The sequence below is a fragment of the Plecotus auritus genome, assembly GCF_963455305.1.
Source record: "Plecotus auritus genome assembly, chromosome: 2".
NCBI classification, from domain to species: domain Eukaryota; kingdom Metazoa; phylum Chordata; class Mammalia; order Chiroptera; family Vespertilionidae; genus Plecotus; species Plecotus auritus.
In genome coordinates, this window is record NC_137771.1 from 211,034,692 (window position 1) to 211,059,059 (window position 24,368).

At 34.7% G+C, this 24,368-nt stretch overlaps 1 protein-coding gene across 2 annotated transcripts in view; it reads left to right on the plus strand.

Moving 5' to 3' along the window:
• The first annotated feature begins 10,230 nt into the window (after window positions 1-10,230).
• Window positions 10,231-24,368, plus strand: part of LOC308242393 (uncharacterized protein) — a 241,579-nt gene continuing 227,441 nt past the window's right edge. The window contains exon 1 of one of the 2 annotated variants that reach the window (XM_080656609.1): window positions 10,231-10,675. The gene's annotated coding sequence lies outside the window, so the exon portion shown is untranslated. Of the gene's footprint in view, window positions 10,676-15,451; window positions 15,716-24,368 lie in introns of those variants that run through there. The other variant, XM_080656608.1, reaches the window with a different exon arrangement.

Here is a 24,368-nt window from a genome sequence, read left to right on the forward strand (position 1 = left end):
GTGAAAATTTAATAACTGCTATGGATCAGCTACACAGAAAAGGTTTATAAAAATGATTAGAGGTATTAGGTATATTTTTAAATAATTTAGTAAGAGTAAAAGGAATTGGGAAAAAATCTATTAGAGATACATGGGTGTACTGGGGGTGTGTGTAGTTACAAAATTATTTCTAGCATATGGAAGAGCCAAATATAAAGACCATGAAGTATGATCATCATCATCTCTGTAGCTTCTAAGAAGAGCATGGGGCCAGTGTGGCTCGTGTAGTGTGTATGATGGGAAAGTATAAGAAAAGAGTTTAAAGAGGAAATAAATCACACAGGGCATTATAAACAATTATAAATCCTTTGAATTCTGCTCATAGTGAAATAGAATATAGAATTGTTTTGAGTAAGGGCAAGATAAAATATGTCTTTTAAAATGTTTCCTCTGGCTGCCATGTGGATATAGACAGTAAGGGAAGAAAAATATTCATTTAGAAAGGAATTGCAATGACTTAGGTGAAAAGTGATGGAACTTGGACTACGGAGGAAGCAGTGGAGGTGGTAAAATATGGTTGAACTTTGGATATATTTATAAAGGCAGAATCAATAGGACCTGCTGACAGAACGAATGCGAGGTGTACAAGAATGAGTAATATTAGATGATTCCCAGGTGTTTGGGCTGAAGAGCTAGAAAGAGGATGAAGATGAGATGGAGAAGAGAGTATACAGAGCAATTCTTGGATAATAATGAGTTTGTTCCCATACACATTAATTTTAAAATGTCTGAGAGATAATAAATTGACATGTCAAGTAGGACACTGGGGAAGAAAGAAGAGCAGGGGATGTAAATTTGTTAGTTGTCAATGGATAGCTAATATTTAAGCTCTAAGATTGACTGAAAACCAGAAAACCAGAAAGGGAATGAGAACAGAAAAAAAAGGAGGTTCAATGATTGAGCACTGCGCACACCAGCATTTGGAGCTTGGTTAGCAAAAGAGAAACCAGCAAAGGGAATTGAGAACGAATATCCCCTGGAAAGCTTTATCCTAGAAGTGAATAAAGGAAGTGTGTAAGGAAAGGAGGCGGGATTAAATGACTGCCAGCTTCAGCCAAATGCTGCTGAAGCGTCAAATAGAATGAAGCCCAAGACCTAATCCTTTGATTTAGGATCATACAAATTACTAGTGACTTTGAAATGAAAGTTTTAAGGAAGTGGTGGTAGTGGGAAAAGCCTTGCTAGAGTAAGTTCCAGAAAGAATGAGAAGATAAATTGGAAACAGACTGTATAAGTCTTTTTTTTTTTTTTTTTTGAGGAGTACTGGTATCAAGAAAAAAGAGAAACAAAGTAGTGGTGAGAAGGGGTTGTGATTAGGAATTTTATTTTAATTTTTTAAAGAAGGATTAATGATGGCTTCTATGTTGTCCTCAATACTGAGAAGGAAAAGAAAAAAAACTGTTGATGTAGGGATGGGGATAAGGTCACAATTCTCTTTCACTGGAATGTAAAGATGTAATTTTTGAATTTGTTGATTAATTCAATTTTGATTGTCTTGGTTGAATTTTGAGTCTCTTAGCTGCTATTTGATGAGTGCGAACAACTAAGGCAGTGGTTCCCAAACTTGTCTGCCTAGTAGACTCACCTGGGTGCTTAAGAACAATTAATGCCCAAGTCCCAGGGCAGATAAATGAGACTGATTCATCTTATAGGTTTCCACAGCTGCCTAGGGGGATAGATCTAAAACTAGCCTCAAGAACTACAGAAGTAGAGTAACTTAAAAATAATTAATAATGATAATAAAATGCACTAGGGCATGGGCTTTTTACTAAGTCTCAGTCTAACGGAAGAAAAAGCAAGACCTACTTCACTGAAATATCTATACCACAGCACGTCCTGATTCATTTACTTTGAAAATGTAAGCTAATAATAAATATTTGTTTTTATTATGGGAGATTTTTAGATGATAATTGCTAAATCTTTGCAGAGCAGAAGAGGGAGTTTCTGAAAAAGGAACAGGCAAAGTAAAAAGTCACATACTGCGGGGAGACTGTTTTACAGTAGGAAATTAAAATAAAAGATCCTGCAATGGCTGGAAAAAATGGATAAACAGATTTGTATTATAAAAGGGCTGTCCTCTGGAAAAGTTTTTCTAACTTTAAACAATTATGAAACTATCATGGTACTATAATTGGTTGAGGATTAGCTATAGTGCTTTGAGAGATTTGATTTACAAAGTGTTTCTACCATACTTTGTCAGTTGCCCTTTTCACAGAGTGGTTAAACCTAGACTCAAACACAAAACTTGATCTTCCAACTCTGAAGTCTTCCAACTCTGCACAGCTGTTGGCTAATCTTATGCCAGTTGAGGTCATAGAAATTTATAAATTGTAATGAAAGCCTTTGACTTTTCAGAGTCATTGAATGAAATGTATAGTTATTCTTAATTCAGGATTTGTGAATCATAAGACATTCTCCATATAACATTATAATTTAGTATGCCATTCTTTTAAAAATCACTAAGGTACCTTGGTTTTCATCCAAGCTGCAATTAGGACATACTAGTAGTTTACACATTAAGGACAGTAATGGAGAAATTTGTGAGATAGAAAGGATGAAAATACTTAAGATTGTTTGATTTTCTCAAACCCTAAAGATCAACTCTGACAAGTTTCTATAATTTTTCCTCTTTTTCTGATTGAAAATTTACCAAGTACTATGGTTCCTTGTCTCTATAATATTTAGCCATTCTTTTCTTTTACCTCTCTTAACCCATTTCCTTTTCTCTTTATTTTGTTCTTCCTTAATTTCCTTGGCAAGAATATTTTGTGTCTGTCTATTTCATATTTTTCATTGGTAAATTATATATTATTGAGTGCAAAATCAATTAACTGGGACTCAAACAACATTTTTAAAAAGGAAATAGAAAAGAATATAATCCCGCCGAGACCGGTTTGGCTCAGTGGATAGAGCGTCGGCCTGCGGACTGAAGGGTCCCGGGTTCGATTCCGGTCAAGGGCATGTACCCTGGCTGCGGGCACATCCCCAGTGGGGGGTGTGCAGGAGGCGGCTGATTGATGTTTCTCTCTCATCGATGTTTCTGGCTCTCTATCCCTCTCCCTTCCTCTCGGTAAAAATATCAATAAAATATATTAAAAAAAAAAAAAAGAATATAATCCCTAACCGGTTTGGCTCAGTGGATAGAGTGTGGGCCTGCGGACTCAAGGGTCCCGGGTTCGATTCCACTCAGGGCATGTACCTTGGTTGCAGGCACATACCCAGTAGGGGTTGTGCAGGAGGCAGCTGATTGATGTTTCCCTCTCATCAATGTTTCTAACTCTCTATCCCTCTCCCTTCCTCTCTGTAAACAATCAATAAAATAAAAAAAATAAAATAATATAAAACACCAGAGTGTATAGCATGTAGTAAGAGTAGGTATTGTTTTATTAAACTTTTTCCTATTTTATAATTTCATATGTAAATATATAAAGATTATATCCATAATTATACATGAAATATATATGTACATATTTATATACATACATATATACATAGATGCATGCATATACTTGTCCATGATGTAAAATATATTTTTATAGGAATCATGATAAAAAGTTAAAAGCCATTGGAGTAATAAGTGTTAAGTGTTTGATAAAATTGTGTAAAATTCTGTTGAGTAGCATATTTTAAAAACTCAACCAAGCATAGGCCATGAGCCAGAGTTTATGACTATTTTCCTTAAGGTGATTATTTGTTTTAAAAATTTTCTGGTAACAGCATTTGCCCTTGTTACCATTTGGTGTAATATTCATTCATATTAAGTATATTCAGGTTGGAATGGGTTCAGTTCATGGAACAATTTAGCCCTCAGAAAAGAGGTGAAATGAGGGGAGATTTTTTAATATTCAGACCTAAGAACCCAGGCAGCTTTCTCCTCTGTGAGTTGCCTCCTACTTCTTTATCCGTATACTTTTATACACAAGATTTATTTAAAGGCCATTTTCCTCGTGAAAATTTTTCTTGCCAATAATTCATAGTCCAAGTTACTAGTAATAAATGTTTAACATGAAAATGATAAGATTTTGTACTAATAAAATAAAAGTGTTGCTTACTTTTGTTTTAGAATTAAATGTTTCACTCTTTTCTTTTTTTAGCCATTTTCCCCCAATATTTGCTGTGGGAATAAAAGTGAGAAGTATCATTTAAATTCCTATTTTATTTTTTTTGAAATCCACTTCAGAGTTTTATCATAACTAAAGTGGTAAAAACTCTTATTTCACAAGTAATTATTTTTAAAGGTAGCTTTGAGATTAATCAAGATGTTACTGTGAATTTACTATCTGGATAGTGGAATAAGTATATATTTCCTACAATGTAAAATTTACAGTCTAAGATGAAATCATGTTATGAAAAATAAACATTACAGGATTAAGTAATATAAGAATATAAAGTAGAGATTTCATATGTATGTATCCTTTATTGGTCATGGCCCATCATTCCCAATTGCCACCAACCTTATAAATCTCTTCAAGGTGTGCTGGCAGTGAATAAACCATTAGGGATACTAAAATACTTTTATTGGGAAAGTGAATTTTCTCTGCTCTTGAGACTCAATAAACATCAGCAGAAACCACACAGAAACACAGAATGTATGAGTATTAAGGGCCTCAGAGATCCCCCTATAGGGATTTGGACACTGTGACCAGTAGTCCAGAGGTTCAGGGCCTTGCCCACAGTCATGCACTCAGTGGAAGAGAGATCATCAACCCAGGCCCTCTGTGTCTGGCTGAGTGTTCCTTCTGGTAACAGTTGTTCCAGTTCTCTTAAAATACACTCAAAGAATCTGTGATCATGGACCACCAGACCCCCCATGATAAGGTCACAACCAGATCTGGCCAGCAAGAAACACAGCCAACCATGTAGTCCCATATCCAGTCATAAAATTTCATGCAGATGTATATGTTCTACATAATCTATTTAAATTTTTAAATTATATGGAGTTAGGTAATTCGAATGTGCCAGGAGGTAAGCTGTATTTTCGCTCTGACTTTGTGAACTCCCAGACACATCCACACGTACCTGTAAGAGTACATATATGTACCGTTCCTTGCTGCCTTAACCTCCCTGTTTTAAGAAAAAAAAAAAAAGAAACTAGGTCATTTTCATTTCATTGCAAGATGATACTTATTGGGTTGTTGTACTTAAACTAGAACCTGCATTTTAAGGAGTCTCTAATCATGATAACCTTGTATCCCATGATACCCCTCAAATTTGTACAAAATCTTGTTTCACCAAATTGCACTTTAAACTAGTACAGTCCCCTTTAAAAGTATATTTGGTTCATATATCATCCCCTACCCATGTTACTTGCAGTGTTCTCACTCTGTCTTTTTTTCAGAGAAACCAATATATTTGTATGATTTACCAAATATCCAATAATCTGCACTTTGAATGAACTCATCCATCACAGGAGCTACCCTTTCAAAACTGTATTGACTTGCAGCTATCTGCACCAAGCTTTGTTTGTAAATCATCACTAACATTTTTAATAAGTTTTAATTTTTTATGAACTGTTTTCAGCGGCCATCCAGGATTTCAAATAATGCAGAGAGAACAAATGAGTTACGATGTGCTTTTCAGGGCTAAGAAAGAAAACAGATGCGTTTCAAGGTTCTGTCTACAGTGTAACCTCGAGCCAAATCATAAAAGCCTGAGCCTTTTCAAAATGTTTCTGATATTAAGTACTCACATGGTGTGCTGTACTTTTCCTACAGTCCCACTCATCACGCTTTACTGTTTTGGCCTGATAATTGTTAGTTTCTTGTAACAGACTTCACAGTCTATGACCTCAGACCAAGTCGACCTCTTCATCACTCTATCATCTGCACCTAATATAGTACCAAGCATGTGACAGATGTAAAAGAAATTTTGTTGAATTAATGTGGGGTTCTTTGACTAATGGTAGGATTTCACTTTCTTCATTTGTATATTATATCAATTGGGAAATAATATTGAAGTAGTACCATATTTAGTAATTGAAAGCAATAATGCTTTGTGTGCATTACTTTCAGGCTAATTTCTTGATTTATATAAAAGGCTCTGAAAATATGAAGAGTATCCAAAGTTGCCATCCTACAGAAAGATGGACTGCTCAGAAAAAACCTGCATACGTAAGAGTTTCTAAGACTTTTTGTGACACCAGGGGGTACATGCACTTTAGAATGTATGCAAAATCTGTTCCATGTATTCTGTTTAAATTAATTTGTCTAAAATTAAAATATATTTCACTACTATTAAATGTTAGTCTTTATAATAGAACACACATGTAATTTGGAAATAAGCAAATACAATACATTAGGAAAACACTTCGCTTTTTTTGTGACAAATACATGTATGTGATTCTAAAAAATTACAATGTCACTGTAAGACCATTATCAATACATATCAAGACCACTAATATAATGTGAAATACAGAATGATGATGTATGAATATGCTTCTCCTTCACTGACATAAATGCATGATATAAACTATATATTTAAATCTGTATATATTTTAAGGTAAGTTTTAGAGATCACATTTAAAAAAAATGTGGAAACTATAGGAAATGACATATATACAAGGAAACAAAATACAGGGTGGGGCAAAAGTAAGCTACAGTGGTTTCTATGAAACAATAATACAATAATTAATAAATAATAATACAAGAATAAACTCTGTGTTTTGCATACTCACAACTACAAACCTACTTTTGGCCCACCTTATGTAATTGAAAACCCTACAACACAGGTGGAACAGAAAGCAAACGAAAAAGTGAGATTTCTCTCAAAATTCTGGAAAAATTCCCAAATTGACACTGATAAGCTTGACTAGACTTAAAGGTGTTAGTGGGACGATTTTTTGGAAATCTATTAAGAAGAGCCACGAAGGCCGGCTGGAGTATAGATGTGAATGCTATCAACAGTTGAAGCTAGAAGACAGGAGAATATATTATCTTGAGAAAATATGTGTGGCTGTAAGCAAACATTTACCGTGTGAAATAATCACAACATTTCCTAATCGATGGGGTGAAAATAAAAAGAAATTAGTATGGAACAACAAGAGACTATAAATTGAGAAATGACCCATTAGCCTTAAAACATTCTGAGTTTCTTTATTCGGGTGCAGTATAAAAAGATTGATTTACTTAAATATTTAAGTGAAACATACATGCTAAATTTTCTAAGGAAACAACAAATAGAATAGAAACAGAATGTTTACATACCAAAATGTGAAAGGAAAAAGCTTGGATTTTCAATCCTTAACTAAACATGCAAAATTGTAATTCTGACAGTAGAGGGCAGGATATCCCTGATACTTGGTAATTTTTTGAAATCGCAAAACAAATCTAATGTTATCCCTGAAATAAAATATTTCATGTGTTGAGACAGATATTGAGATTTTATGTTTTAAAGAATACTGATAGCACAATTCACTTTTTATTTGAAACAGAAATCCTGATATGGCCTGCATAATATTAAGACCTAGCTTCTTGACAGGGAATGTTATATTTATTGTTCGGCTTTGGATTTAGAAAATCTATTACGTTTGTCTAGTGAATTTTGAGACTCATTTCTTTTGTCCTTGAGAATAATTTTGAAGTTTCGTGGACAATAAAAAGGAAAAAAGTAAGAACAGAATAGGATGATGAGAGCCCTACTTTCTCAGGTTATGATAATTCCTAAATAATGTCCAGAATTGTTTCTCAATGTGATTCTCTGGTATGCTTTCCTATCCTGTCAATCACTCTAGAACCCTTTTGGATTCCGAATACTTTGCAACATTTTTTTTTGGTTTAGTAGAGACAAACCTTGTCCTTACATCTTATTTGAACTGTGTTAACATAAGAAACATTGAAATTCTTGCTTCTTTCTGAATAAATGAAACGTTTTATGCTGCAGCCATCTTTAGGTTATTTTCATGAAATAATCAAATACCAAGTATAACGGGGCTTTGACATTCTCTAATTAGTCACTGAGGATAGCCTAGGTTAGTGGTCAGCAAACTCATTAGTCAACAGAGCCAAATATCAACAGTACAATTATTGAAATTTCTTTTGAGAGCCAAATTTTTTAAACTTAAACTTCTACTAACGCCACTTTTTTAAAATAGACTCGCTCATGCCATGGTATTTTGTGGAAGAGCCACACTCAAGGGGCCAAAGAGCCGCATGTGGCTCGCGAGCCACAGTTTGCCGACCACTGGCCTAGGTTATCCTGTGCTGACAAGTGACCTAAAATAATGGTGACTAGCAGGAACAAATGTCTGTTTCTCACTTATTCTGCCTAGTCTCATGGGTTGGTCTCAGTGCTGTTCTGTGCTGTGTTCCCTATGGATCCCTGGTTGCTGGAGCAGACCTTATCTGGAATGTTCTAGTCTTATAGCACAGGAAAAAAAAGAAATTAGCAAAATGTATAGTTGCTCTTAAAATTTCTGCTTGAAAGTGGTCCATGTCATTTTTGTTCACCTTTCACAAGTTATATGACCAACGCTGACATCAGTGGAGTGGGGGAGTTTAATCTTTCCCAAGAGATGAGCTACAAACACTTTCGAAAAATGACATAATCTATTGTAGTGTTCTTATGATATTTCTTAGAAACCCAGCCAAAATTTTAGTCAATTGATTTCTATAAACTACTTAATGCAAATAAGTTGTGTTCTCTAAATGGTATTATTATATATTTGTTAGTCCTTGAGAAATTGTTTAGGAATTGTGTCCATAGAATATTTAGAAATGTTGGTGGTTACTAATAGTAAGGAAACATTTTAAAGGTTCTGAAAAAGTGAAATGGTAATTCTGAATTTAGTTTGCTTTTTCACAATCACGGTTTGGCAAATATTCTGAGCAAAACAAAAGTATTTTTCTTTGTAAAAATAGATTGTAAATCTTAGAAGAATATACTTAATAAAGGTGTTAAGTCTATAAACTCACTGAATTTTTAAATAAAACTTTTATAATAACCCTGGTAATGCTAACTTCCTATGGAAGTTTTAGATTTAAATAGAATTAGCTCAAGGTCATTTAACTGGGACATAATAACATTAAGACTGAGTTTAAAATTATTTTATTGTACTTTCTCCTGCCCATAGTTCATGTAACTTCTCAAGTATTTTAGCAGCCCTATGTAATCATTATTCATTCTGAACTCATGGATGTGGATCTCAAATTCTGCTGAAAATATACTATCAAAAAGTCAAATAACTGACTCAAACTGTTGATTATTTTTCAATGCTACTTTATAAACTCAAGAACAATAAGAGTTTATTCAAATATATTTTTCTCACAACTCTGAATATTAAGCAACTTAAAATGGGGCCAGCTATATTGCCCAATATTATTATATACCTATGAGATAAATTCACTAAGTGACAATAATTTTGAAATTAAGAAAAATATAGAAATCATAGGACTTGTTAAACTAAATATTTCTATATCTAATAAGGACCCAAAGATGTCTCCTTCTTGCCCCCACCCATTAAGAGGGAACAGACGTGCCTAAATGTTAAGTGTGTACATTTATCCTGACAAAATGCTGCTAACTCCACGTTCTGTTAGGGGGGCTGCCTACCTACCTTGCTTATGTGTGCTGAGCTTTCCGATAGTTCTGCCCACCTCATCCCAATAAGTGACAGTTTCTCCTAACTGGTCAGTTTCTTTAGGACAGGCATATCTGAGAATGAATGAAAGGAGGCTATGAAAGGAGAACCCCATTTATTTTATTTTTTCTTGTTGTGGCAGTTTAGTTATTGAAGTCAGAGACTTGAGTTTGAATCTTGCTTCACTACTTTCTAGATCAGAACTTGGCAAACCACAGCCAGTGGACTTGCCACCTGTTTGGGTAACACAGACACGTCCACTTGTATAAGTATTGTCTGAGAGGATTTTTGCACCACAGCAGCAGTGTTGAGTACTTGTGACTGAGATCTTATGACCAGCACGTCCAATATTTACTCTCTGGCCCTTTAAATAAAAGGATGCTGATCCCTGTTCTAGATTCACTATCTCGGCCAAGCTACCTAACTTTCAATGCCTTTGTTTCCTAATTATAAAATGTGAATAATAGTCTCTATTGCCCTAACCGGTTTGGCTTAGTGGATAGAGCATTGGCCTGCAGACTGAAGGGTCCCAGGTTCGATTCTGGTCAAGGGCATGTACCTTGGTTGCGGGCACATCCCCAGTAGGGGGTGTGCAGGAGGCAGCTGATCGATGTTTCTCTCTCATCCATGTTTCTAACTCTCTATCCCTCTCCTTTCCTCTCTGTAAAAAATCAATAAAATATATTTAAAAAAAATAGTCCCTACTAAGTGAGGATTAAATGAGTTACTCTGTATAAAAAAGTAGTGTAGTGATAGGGTGGAAAGTAAGTTTATTGTAAACTGCTAAAACTATAGTTATAGGCAAAAAATATAAAATTCTGCATATTTCCTCCTCACTAAGGAATTAGTTAAGCACTCGTGTAAGAGAGTAAATCTCTTGTTGTTTGGTCAAGGGTCTGGATTCTTTCTCTGTTGCTTCATTTCTGCTGAGCCTCTTTTCTGTGTCCGATGTAATTCTAGCTCCTACAAGCCTGTTCCGACTGTCACTTCTTGGAGTTGGCCCTTCTTTATTATTTGTGGAAAAATCCCCCTGTCTACATCTGGAATTGCTCAAAGGTCACTGTAAGTATTGAGTCTTTATTAATACTTTGTTCCCCTTCAAAATGCTTTCCAAAATGCCTGCAGCCAGGGACTTCGAGCTCATTCTCAGAGCTACTCTTTCTTCACGGACTCACGGTTTTGCTCTAATTTGTTTTCTCAGTTGCGAAGAGAAATGTGTTCTCCTGCTTTCTATTAGGTATGAAGAGTCTTCATGAGTTAAAACAAGTTCTTTGTTTGGAAAAAAACGTTTTTTCTGTCTAGTATGTTTAAATATTCCAGATGGGAGCACATTGGGGGTTTTGTGTTCCATAATTGTATGTGTAATAGCAGGTGAAGTACAAAATGTGTCAAGACATTTCTTTAGCTTTGTGATGTCCAATATTCTTTTAACATATTGCTTTTCAGTTTAAAACTAAAATATGCACAAAATCTAGGAGTTTCAACAAATGTAGAATATAAAAGATAGTTTAAAAAGTGCTTCAGTCCTGTTCCTCAGTTGGGGTACTTTTTAATTGCATTTTATTTTTTAAATCTTTATTGTTGAAAGTATTACATATGTCCCCTTTTTCCCTCATTGACCTCTCCCAGCCTGCCCCCACCCCTCACCCCAGGTTTTCACCACTGTATTGTCTATGTTCATGGTTTATATGGTACTACTTGCCATATATTTGTAATACTATATACATATATAAACTACTCCCCATATATATTATATATATTATAATTTGCATAGTAATAAATCACATCAGTGGTATGCTTTTTAAAAATATATTTTTATTGATTTCAGAGAAGAAGGAAGAGGGAGAGAGATAGAAACATCCATAATGAGAGCGAATCATGGATCAGCTGCCCCCTGCAAATTCCCCACTGGGGATTGAGCCCACAACCCGGGCACGTGCCCTTGACCAGAATCGAACCTGGGTCCTTTCAGTTCGCAGGCCGGTGCTCCATCCACTTAGCCAAACCGGCTAGGGCAGTGGTATGCTTTATTATATCTTATATCCTGTTTTACTTTATATACTCCTATGCATAGTTGGCCATGTCATTAACTTTTGCAACATTTTAGTCTGGGATAATACCATAATTTATTTTAGCATGCTCATATTGGACACTTAGGAAGAGAGTTAAAATGTTACACCTCTTCTAGAGGGTAATTTATTAATATAATGCAAAATGTTAAACTTAGATACTCTTCAAAATAAAAAAAATTGAATTTCTATGAATTTACCTGGAGGGAAATAATAGAGCAAATTCAAATATATGTCTGAAATGTTCATGTTAGAGTATTTAAATGTGAAAATAATTTTGCAGCCTAAATATCCATCAGCATAATATTGCATAAATGATTTATGGTGCCTACTCCCTGTGGAATATGTTGTGGTTGTCAATGATGGAGCTCATTTTTACTTATGTACATTAAAATTGTTTATCTTATTTTAAGTATTTGAAATAAATCTGGTTTGGTAAACACACAAAAATCTGGGAGAATATACTTCATGATACCAACTGTAGTTATTTTTAAGTACTGGCATCATGGATGATTATTTATTTATTCATTTTTTCCTTTGTAACATTTGACATTGATCCATGGTTACCTTTATGACCAGGGAAGAAAGATAATTTCAAAAATAATAAAATGGATTTATTAATACAGACTTTTTATAAATCTGTGTCTCAGTTTATTTTCAACAGTTGAGAACAAATTAGAAATGAATTTTTTTAAATATATTTTTATTGTTTACAGAGAAGAAGGGAGAGGAAGAGCGTGAGATAGAAACAGCAATGATGAGAGAGAATCTAATCTACTGCCTCCTGCACATCCCCTACTGGAGATCAGAGCTGCAACCCTGACATGTGGCCTGACCAGGAATTGAATCATGACCTCCTGGTTCATAGGTTGATGCTCAGCCACTGAGCCACACCAGCTGGGCAGAAATGAATTTTTACTTTTTAGTGGAATCTTCATTTTTTGGCATCTACAAAATGTTTAATTATTCTACTTATAGTTCAGCGGTGCTAGGGAAATATTTTAATAAAAGAATCATTGGACTTATGGATAGATGGGAATATTAGGACCCTTCAGATAGGATGGGCAGTCCTTATGGTTAGAGTGCATGCTTCTTGCTACTGCTTAATATGATTTCTTCAGAAAACTGCTCAATCTGAGGGATGAAGGAAGGTGATAAAGAGGACTTGAATAGGAGATAACATGGTGCTAATATTAATAAATCCTAGAGCCAATAGAGAAGTTGTACAACTTCCCCACTTTTTACCTTTTTTTTCTCTCTCCAGGTAAATAGAGGGACAAGGAAAGTGCATTTATATTATTAAATTAATCATTTTTCTGACCACCCAGAAGTATTGGCTTATTCCTGATTCGTCTATAAATAGCCATCACACTACCAGTAATTAGAGTTTTAAAATTTAAATCAAACAACACACATCCTTAGTAAGAATTACTAATTCTAATAATATGTATGTGTGTGTGTGTCCATACATATATATATATGTATTTGACCTCCAGAAAGTTTGTGAAATTTATGTCAGTATGTTGTCCTTCCTTCTAGCCATGCATCATGGTATTTGATTCATAATGTTGTAGGGAAAAAATATAATTTTTCTGGTTTCCTTAGCATTTTTTTGACTACTAGTATGGTTGAACTTTTCGGTGTTTCTTTGACCAGTTAATTTTAAAATTTTTGCTATAATTCTTTTTCCTTTTATCTACTAGGTCAGGGTTGGCAAATTATGGGCTGTGGGCCAATTCTGCCTGCTACTTATTTTTGTAAATAAAGTTTCATTGAAACACAACCAGGCCCATTCATTTATGTGTCATATTGTTTATGTTGTTTTTGTTTTTCTTGCCAGATCAGCAGAGGGGTGAGTAGTTGTGACAGAGATTGTGTGACCATCAAAACCTAAAATATTTACTCTCTATAGAAGGACTTTATTGATCTCTATGCATCTTGAGAGGGCTAGCTTGAAAAAAAAATTAATCAATTTAAATGGGCTATTATGTAGTAAGGATTTTAACTCTTGTGTGAAACATTTCTTAGAAATACTTGAGTTCAAGTGTTTTGCCTGCCTGCTGAGGTCCTGATGGTTTAAATCTATAAAGGATTCTATTTCTTCCTCTTCTCAAATCCTGTGAGCCTGGGTGCAGCAATGATGGATAGTGTTCATTAAGAAGGGCTACCACCCTCCTTTGTACCATGATTGGTAGATGAGCTAGTTTATTATCTGTGTCATTGCTTTCTCACCAAAATACTTATAACCTTTATTCTTGACCTTGATGTTAAGGAATATTTATTTCTGAGAATCACTTAGGATCCTTCTAATTGTATTGAACCTTGATCTCTTAGCTATAATAAAGTTTAGAAGCTATAAGGCAATGCTTTATTAAAATCATTTAATACCATATGTTTTATAACACTTTTAAGTATTTCCTGAAGGTTTTTCAATATGTTTTTTGTACTTTCATTTTCCCTTTTTACTCATTTTTTCCCTCCATTTTCTAGCCAAACTTCTATTTCTTGCTAGTGACTTAGCTTTTGTTCAATAACATTTTTCATGTGGTATCATTAATTCTGAGGGAATCTTTTTTAATTAAGAGCCAATTAGATTGATATATAGCTATTTTTTGTACCTTATTAGTCACTAGGTATTTTCATAATTGAAGAAATGAATGAAACTCCTGCTTCCCAATCACACTTATCATATGGCCCAATACTTTGTTTGACAAATGGTTCTCCATGATGGTGATCAAAAATTGTTACTGTGGCTTATTTATGTTTCCATGTTTATCTGAATATTAACAGTACAGAGAGATAGACATGACTAGTCCCCACAATATTCAACTTTCCTCTCCTTCCTAGTCACGCTCAAATATTTCCCAGTCTCCCTTGTCATTAAGGCCATGCATTTGACTGTGGACTACAGCTGTGAGAAGTGCATGTGTCACTTCACGTCTGAGACATCTAAGTATGTTTATAAGTTCCACTTGCCCTGGCAACCCTGGAAGCCACAGGTTGAGATGACACAGTTAAAGGCAGGAGAGCCGCCAATCGCCTGGCTCCTTGAATGACTATATAGAGGAGAGTTCTCTTATAACTTGTACATTTTGTGGAAACTAGAAATGAACCTGTATGCTAAGCCACTTAGATTCTGTAGTTGATGTGTTGCATCATCTCTTCTCACTAACACAGAAATTAGTTTTTTAAATGGGGGTTTTACTATAATAAAAGACTTGATATGTCTAAGAAAACATGATCCTGGAGGAGACAAAGAAGAAAATGTATTAATATGGTAGTAAAACATTTGGTGAAACTGTTGCATGTCAGAACGTGGGAGGCAGACCGTATGTCTAGGTAACTGTTAGCTCCTTGGTAAGAGGTAGAACAGAGAACCACAGTGGTGTATGTTAACTGCTGTTGGCCAGGCTTGGCAAGGTATTGCAAAAATAAAGATGAATTCAGGCAAGAATTGGCTGGTTAAATGCAGAAAGGAGAAGCAATAAAGGGGATCTAGAAATGTGGATTCCTACAGAAAAACAAGTTGTCTCTAGCCCCAAACTGTCCACAAAAGAATGTTACAAAAATTTTAAGTTACAAACATTCAACACAACCTTTCAATCGATTACAGCACTTCAGGCAGAAAAAGTTTTAAAAGTGAAGTCTTCCCACCTGCTGTTACAGATGAGCTTCAGGGAGCCACCATCAAATTGAGAGAAAAAGGCAGGGGGTTGAGAAAACAAAGAGCTCCTGGAGACTTGAAAACTAGGTAGTTAACAGTGTGGGTGTGGTTACTGGCACATGGAACTGACTGGAAACAAACAGAGAAGAAGCCTCTTAAGTACTTGAGAGAAATGTTCTGCCAAAGCAACCACAAGGCCGGACTAAAGGGGCCTTTGACTGTATGAAACTGAAAATGGCCTTTGTATACACAGCCTTATGTGAGCAAGAAGTAGGCCGAGGAGACTCATTTTCAGATGCAGACAAAGAAGGGGACGGGAGAAAAAGAACCCGTCTTAGGATGGAGACTGAAGACTGAAGCCACACACAGGTACATACAGAGCCTTCACTGCATGTGCTCAGCAGGACGTCAGAATTTACATGGGCTGCTGGTTAGGTTACATTTGTCTCCTTTATTAAAAGTGAGTGTATTATTGTAATTTTCCTGGCCCTGTCACATCTTTGTGTATTGGGTGTGTGTGTGTGTGTGTGTGTGTGTGTGTGTGTAGGGGCGGGTAATTTGGCTTTTAAATTCATGGGTCCCCAGACCAAGAGACCAAGATAAGCCGTTTTTGGGCTTGATAGGGACGTTGGTCGGTCTTGAATTTCACCTACGTATGCTGGACTCTGAGACTCAGGCACAGAGTGGATGGGCTTCAGGCTGTCTCCATGGGCGTTGCTCATTATGTGTGATTTGTAGAAAAAAGAAGGAATATTTACTGAATAGAAGGTGATAGCGATAATTGGTCTTCACCCTGGCTGATTCTTTTCTCTACATACATTTTACAAAAGGTTTTCTATCTGTAAATGTCATCTGGGACTGCGTCCAATAAATGTTGGTGTACACCACTTAAATAAGAAAGTAAAAACTGCTCAGAATAGACTCTTTAACATAGGTTCAAGCTAGGGAAAAGCTAACGTTCCTGATTAACAAATTCTAATTCCCTAAAACTGTATTTTATTTCCCCTACAATTGTTCCTATATCATGAGAGGTAAATTATCTGATTCCAAATACCTGTTATTTAGAATTTTTAGTATTTTAATGCCCCCCAATTGATTAATGCTGTATGTATTTTTCTTATTACAAGATACTGGTTTTTATCTATAATTACAGATAGGTGGAAAGCTACATTGACCCTGATTTAATTAGGCTGGTCTCATTTTCTACATTAATTTACTTTTACCTAAAGACACCAGAGTAACTCGTTAAATATTTTGTAAGAATCTGAACAAACAACAGTGTTTACAGTAGGGAAAGAAAGTATTCGTTTATTAAAAAGGTTCAAAGGCTCATCAAGGTGATCACTTTGTAAGTTATATAAGTGTTTGACCACTATGTTGTACACGTGGAGCTAATATAACATTATATGTCAACTGTCATTGAAAAAAAAATTATAAGAGGTTCAGAGGACATAAATCTGCGGTTAATGTGTATTGATGAGTCTAGAACCTCTGTCCAACACATGACTACAACAGAATATTTATTTTTCTGCTTACTTATTGGTACAAACTTAAATGAAGAATGGAGTTTCTTAGGAAAGGTAACTGAGAATGCTGAAAATGAATAGTGTTCACTGAAGGAGAACTTGGGAAACTAAAACTTAGCTTTAGAGGAACAAAGGGAAACAAATTCAACACATAACACTGAACTTTAATGAGCTTCTCAAGAAATATACACACATATCCTTTTTTTCTTTACATGAATGATGAATGATCATTTCTATGTTGTATATAACGGAGATAGTCAAAATTCCATAAGTTTCAAATTAAAATTTGCCCACAAAATTGCCGGAATAATGGACATTTCCCACTCTTTTCAGTTTAATTTGCTAATGTTGACTCTTATTTTCTTGTTTAAATTCAGCTTTTTTTTTTTTTCAGAGTAGTCTATCTTTCATCGCACTCTCAAATACACTCAGATCTTCTACTCTACCTGCCCCACAATATAAGACACATGGAAATAAATTACCCACTAGAAAATCTACTTGATATGAGTACTGCATTTTATGTTTTCAAGCACTGGAAATGGGTCTGACTTTAAAGTCAATGAAGGACTCTATAACACTTAGAGAAAATAAATCTTTATTTTTCTCTCAATGAGCTGCAGCTCTCTGGCCTTCAATCTCCCTTCAATAGTGAATTAGTTGATACTGCATTTGCAAGGTTGATGTTTCATTTTGAGGAAAATAATGTTTATGACAATTGGGTAATTTGGCTCTCTTCTGGTCAGAGAGGCTTTTTAAAGTGCACTTCATGTGGGAAAGAGAAAAGTGAGTAGCATTCATTTTTAGGAGTAGGTTTCTATTGCTGTTTTACAATCTGGATTTATAAGTAGCTTTAAAAACCCCATATCCATGCTAAGAGCATGAATGATTCTAGTAACAAATCTAAACTATTATTTTTATTCCATGAATTCCATTAATTACAAATCCTTTGTATGTGTTTTCTAGTGAGGCAGAATGTTTATTTCCTTTTTTTATGGCATCCCACAAATTCTCAATGTAATAATATTGCATTAGGAATAACTCTTTATTGAGATGAGTTAAATGAAGTTCTTTGCTATCCTATATATAATGAAAGGGTAATGTGCAAATTGACCCTAACAGCGGAACGACCAGTCACTGTGACGTGCACTGACCACCAGGGGGCAGATGCTCAATGCAGGAGCTGCCCCCTGGTGGTCAGTGCACTCCCACTGGGGGAGCACCGCACAGCCAGAAGCCGGCTCATGGCATGCCGATGCAGTGGCAGTGGCAGGAGCCTCTCCTGCTTCCACGGCAGCGCTAAGGATGTCCGACTAATGGCTTAGGCCTGCTCCCTCCATTAATCAGACATCTCCCAAGGGCTCCCGGGCTGCCAGAGGGATGTCTGACTGCCAGCTTTGGCCTGACGCACCGGGGAGTGGGCCTAAGCCATCAGTTGGACATTCCCCGAGGGGTCCCGGACTGCGAGAGGGCACAGGCCAGGCTGAGGGACCCCCCGAGTGCATGAATTTTTGTGCACCAGGCCTCTAGTAGTAATAAATAAGGCTTAGTAAACCATAGTGTTCCAGTCACTGAAAAAAATAAATACATTGGAATTTAAGACAAATATTTCACCAAAAAGATTTTACCCTAAATCCTGAAATTAAAACAACCAATAGGATAATTAGTAAGCACATTAAAGAAACACTCTGTGGAGCTAACTTTTGGTAAGTGGCAAAGAGTTAAGGATTAAGGCAGTAGATGCCCGAAGTAGTAAATTTTCAAGGTATTGGTTTTAAACTTTCTTAGATTTATTACTGCTGCTTACTTGAGCATTTTTTTAGGCAGATAATTTCTCTGCATTTTTATGTTTTAATGAGGAACATCTTTTTATTTTTACTTAAAAGAGAGAGAAAACTATTTATTTGAAATAGTTTCACTTTGAAGGCTATTTTATCCATGTTCCAAAACCCAAATAGAGCCTGTTAACTAATTAATCGGAATATTGCAAGCATAAATACAAATTAAAACTCTCTCTCTGTCTCTCTCAAGCAAATTTTTCAGTTTAACTAAACAAAATAAACAAGAGCAATATGCTTATTTTTATTTAGGAACACTGTCAAAATTAAAGCAGGAGAACCAAACGCCAGCTGTGCCTTGGACAGTAACCAATTTCTGGAAGAATTAATGGGAAAAATTATCTGGTTTAATAGATTAATTGAGAGGCTCAGAGTATGTCACTTATGAATTTTGATGAATTTATATCAGTAAGACATGCTAAAATTGAAGTTCTTTAAAAATGTTTTATTACCTCCAAACCCTACACCCGTGACTCACTTGACTTCCCTGCCATCTGTCCTTTCTGCCCTTAGACAGTGATGTGAATTAAATGCTCATATTGCTAGACATATTAAAATGTATTTTAGCCTAGCCAGCATGGCTCAGTGGTTGAGCATCAACCTATGAACCATGTGGTTAAGGTTTGATTCCCAGTCAGGGCAGATGCCTGGATTGCAGGCTCGATCCAGCTGATCAATGATTCTCTCATCATTGATGTTTCTATTTCTTTCTACCTCTCCCTCTCTGAAATAAATACAAATATATTTTTTTAAAATGTATTTTAGGAGCTCAATTTTTAATAATGTTTTTAGATCCTCAAAACCAAGGGTAGGACTACGGTACATCTTTAAGAGAAAGTGGAGTTTTCATAAGAATAACTAAAGAATCAGTAAATAATCAATGGGAAGAAACATTAGAGATATTTCAATACTTAGCTTAAGAAAGAGAAGTTTATGTTGTCAAATGCCACCGAAGGGCACTGAAGAAATTTAAGTTAATCATTGAAGGAATCTTTGTAATTATGAAATGCATTATGAGCAAAAAGTAATCTTTCTCTTTTGTGATAGGGATATTAGCAGAGGCAGTGGTGGTATTAGGGCAATAACATCTATTGAGCACTTACTATGTATTAAGCACTGTGCTAAGCACTATAATAATTTTTGTTCAGTTCAGTCCTTGCTACAATTCTGTTTCATCCTCATGTTACAGATGAAGAAACCAAACGTTAGAGAAATTCACTTGTCCCCGGTCCTGATGCTGGAAGGATGTAGAGCTGAGACTAGAGCAGCCAACTCAGTAAAAGTTATTTAAATTCTCTGGGTCTTAGATTTTTCCTGTAGAATGAAAATAATAAGACCCATCTCTTGATGTTTTTACTATAAACATTTCAGGATGTTTATAGCAAAAAAAAAATAAGGCAGCACATGTAAAAAACACCTAAGACATGTTTAATACATTATTTATCCTCTTTAATCAACTTTGCACATATGACTAGAACGCCGTCATTTATAGCATTGCACTTAAATTGCATGCATGTCCTGTTACTAAATGATGAGCTCTGGGAGGAGCTGGCTGGATCCATGTTTTAGTCCTTCAATTTTTCCTTATCCTGCACTTAGTACACAGCCCACTTCATAGGAACTATGCAATGAACGTTTATCGCCTCAGTGAAAAAAAAGGGAGATAGAGTAAGGGAGCACCACCATCTACCGTTGGTTGGAAGGCAGTTGGTTGGTTCAGATTTTAAAATTTGCTTACAGTTTGGCTCAGCAATTTCAATTCTCAAAATGTATCTAAGGAAGTAATGAGATTTATGTACCAAGATATATTTTCAACTGTCAGTATCACAACATTGTCTTCAATGAGGAAAAATTGGAAACATCCTAATTTAAAAATTAAAAATTGAAATTGTGCAACAGGCATACAGTGGAATGGTGTGTAGTCATGAAAAGTAATATGCAGTACACTTATTAGAGGTGAAAGAGTTCCATGATATATTTGTTAACAAGTGTAAAAAGCTATTTATGCAATTGTATGATCTTTTTACTATATATATATATATATATATACATATATATATATATATATATATATGTATATATATATATATATATATATATATATGGGCACAAACACTTTGAATAATTATAAAGGTAGTATTTATTAAAATAAAAAAATAACAATGGTTATATCTTGGTAAAGGATCACAGGCTATCTTTAATTCTCATTACTTTATTTCTATAAATTATTTTGTGAAAAGCATATTTTTTATTTTTGAGAAAATAAATTATTTTAAGAAATTAATGATATCATCAATAACTAGATTTTGACACAGGACCTCAGCAGCCAATAGCATTTCAGGTTTTTAAAATCTTGAGCAAACCACTCTTTATTATTATTATTATTATTTTTTTTTTTAGTGAACTATATATTATTTATTGCATAGTGCAGGTTTATTGGTCTCATCTAATATTGTATTCTTTTTCTTTCTTTCTTTCTTTTTTTATTGTTTAAAGTATTAAAAATAGTAGTACATATGTCTCCTTTTATTTTCCCCATTGACCTCCCCCCGGCCTCCCCTACCCGCCAGTACATGCCTTTACCTGTCCCCCTGCCCAGTGTCTTGTATCCATTGGTTATGCTTATATGCATGCGTACAAGTCCTTCGGTTGATCTCTTACAGCCCCCCACCCCAACCTCCCCTGCCTTCCCGCTGTAGTTTGACAGTCTGTTCAATGCTTCTTTGCCTCTGTATCTATTTTTCCCCCATTTCTTTCCTTTAAAAAATCTTGCCTCTGCAGACTAGAAATAAACATATAATAACAAAAAATGTTTGAGTCCCAATTTCAATGTCTAACAGTTCTGAGTCCCCGTTTCAATGTCAAACAGTTCCTTATGTGTACATGTCAGCAATGATATCTGGATGGTGGGCGCATGGTGGCAATGCAGGTCCGACCCTCTCTGGTTTGGTCCTAGGCAACCTGCTGAAACCACTCTTTAAAAGAGTCATTCAGTGATATCGAATTATTAAAAACAATGCATCTTAGGCTAGTAGCCTTTTTTTCTTTTGTGAATAAACATAGAAGACTTTAATTTCCTCAGTTCATTTATTTTCTACTCTGTGCTTCTGTGAGGTCTGAGATTCAGAACTTGGAGCCACTGAGATAGAGGATTTGTTTGTACTGTTTAATGATGGGGAAAGCCTCAGGATATGTATGAAATCTTCTCTGTTAGATAAAATGACAGCACCCCAAGACACTTCATACTGATTTTTAAAGATATGACTACACATTAATATTAAGTGGACAGATTTATTTCTATTTTAAAGAAATATCAACATTGGAACACTTGGTTCTACACAGTCTGGCCATCAGCCCATTATAGGAATGAGTTGTTTTATAAGAAGTAAAAAAGCTTTCATGTTTCATCTGTGGAGAGAGTGGAGCCTTGACAACTGTTGTTTGTCATAGTAGACAGAATGAGATACAGAAAGACAGGCCCAAGAAGAAGGGCAGTAAATATGGAAAAGTGTGGCTGTGATATATGAATAAATGTGATTCCAGAGATCAAAGGCAAGATCAGAATATGGGATTTTAGGAAAACTAACCCCTTGGGGTAGCTATAGAATAACCTTTAAACATTCACTTTGAATTTGTAGAAATTTTAAGTGAACATAAATGTGTCTCCAGTAGCAAAGGTTTGGACAGAGTTGAACACAATTGTCCTGTCCCTTGTCCTTAAAGAAATTTTTTTTTCCTGGATTATTGTTGCTTATTATGATTTTTTCAATTAAGTATTCAATTCCAAAATAAAATGGAGCAAATGGAACATAGAGTAACTGTGAATAAGGCTTGGAAGAATTTTGCAATAATGGTGGTTATCTTCTACATAATTCCATTTTTCTTGTCAAAGATTAATAACACTTTTTATTAAATGTATTTTTCTTCACAGTTAAACTTTCTATATGAAGAATCACAAAGTTAGGTTTGGTTTTAGACCTTAGAATTTAATGCTGGAGACCACCAGGTCTCTTTTATTATGTGAAATAAATGGGACTTAGCCTACATTAGGACCCGTGATTATTCTGCTCCTCCAAAAGTAGCTCCTGACTTTGATTTTACAAAACACATTTATATGAATTCTGTTACTTTGAACATTTGCTTTTTATATAACAGAATCCACATGTTTGGGTAAGGCCAACATATGCTGTTTATTATGCAGGTTTATCTGTTCCTGATGATACATCAAATAAATCAAATCTAAATTAAGCCAACACCACTCCTCTCCTGTGTCATGACATTTGGGGATGAGGTTGTTGGCTAAGGAATCATGCAGAATAAAATACTTTCGCTTATTGAACATGACACAATATATTTTGAATCCTTGTGAGATATATTCTTATTGCTCGCAATGGTAACACCATTACTGAACAGGAACTTTGGATATTTCCATTATAAGTCCCCATTTATTTATGGAGTTATTTTGCTTAGCTTTTGAAATCTTTCTAGTGGTTGCATATGACCTTAAAAGCAACAAGGAATTTTAAAAAAATAGATTGGCTTAGTGAGACTAAGAGTTTTTTACTTGTTTGGTTGGTTTTAAAATCTGGGATAGAGGTATATTAATAAAATACATGTTTAAAATGTTTTGGGGGATTTTCCATTCTTTTTGTCATTAGCTGTATAAAATATTGGTTACAACAACGTTCAGATAATTGTTGGGGCATTTCTTATGTGAAAATAGTTTAATAACTCCAGAACTGAAGGAATATGGGGAGATACCTTTGTTAATGTTTCTTAAGTTAAATCACAAAGAAAATTTTTTCTATGATATGTGTAAGAGACAAGAAGTATAAACTGTGTAACTCGAATCATGTACCTCAAAAATTTACATATAGTCATATTAACTACAAATTGATGTATTTAAGGTTATTAAAATTAAAAAAATGTATCACGTCTTAATAAACTAAATGGAATCATGCATTTCAGTTGCTTCTGCTGATTTCAGAGGCTATTTGGGAGCCTAATATTATGACTTATGACTTTGCCTGTAAGAGGAATTTGAAGAAAAAATGGGATTGGATGAGAATAATAGTTGTGTTCTTAAGTATAAAGGGTTTTGAATTAGATATTTTGTGGGAAGGGTCAAAAATTTAATATAAGTTATTTGCAAATACTTTTGTTCTATTTCTACTATGTTATCAAAATATGAATGTTCTCTTCTATTATATGCCTTGTGTAACTATCTAGATAGAATGAAAGTTAAAATTTATGAAATTAATTTTAAGATATTTTTTCTCATTTAATCTTGCTCTTTACATAATTAATAACTTTAGGTGATTAGTATTCTCCTAAAGTAAATACTTTATAGCAAATAAAATATTACTTCTTGAAGCATATAAAATAATCACTAAAATTGTTGCAAGGAGAAAAAGGTTAGTATTTCAATCTTGTGTATTTCATTTCACATTAAAATGAATTGGACAGATTTTTAGTTAGAAATAGCATAACTTTTCAAGTTAACGATGCAAAAACCTTTAAAAATATTCAATGACCAAACATGCTCCATCTATCTGATAAAATATATCTATAATATATTGTAAGAATCATTGTAAAACTGAATATAACCAAAACATAAAGTAGAAATGGAAACAGTTTTATCCTTTCTTTTGTTTGTTTGTT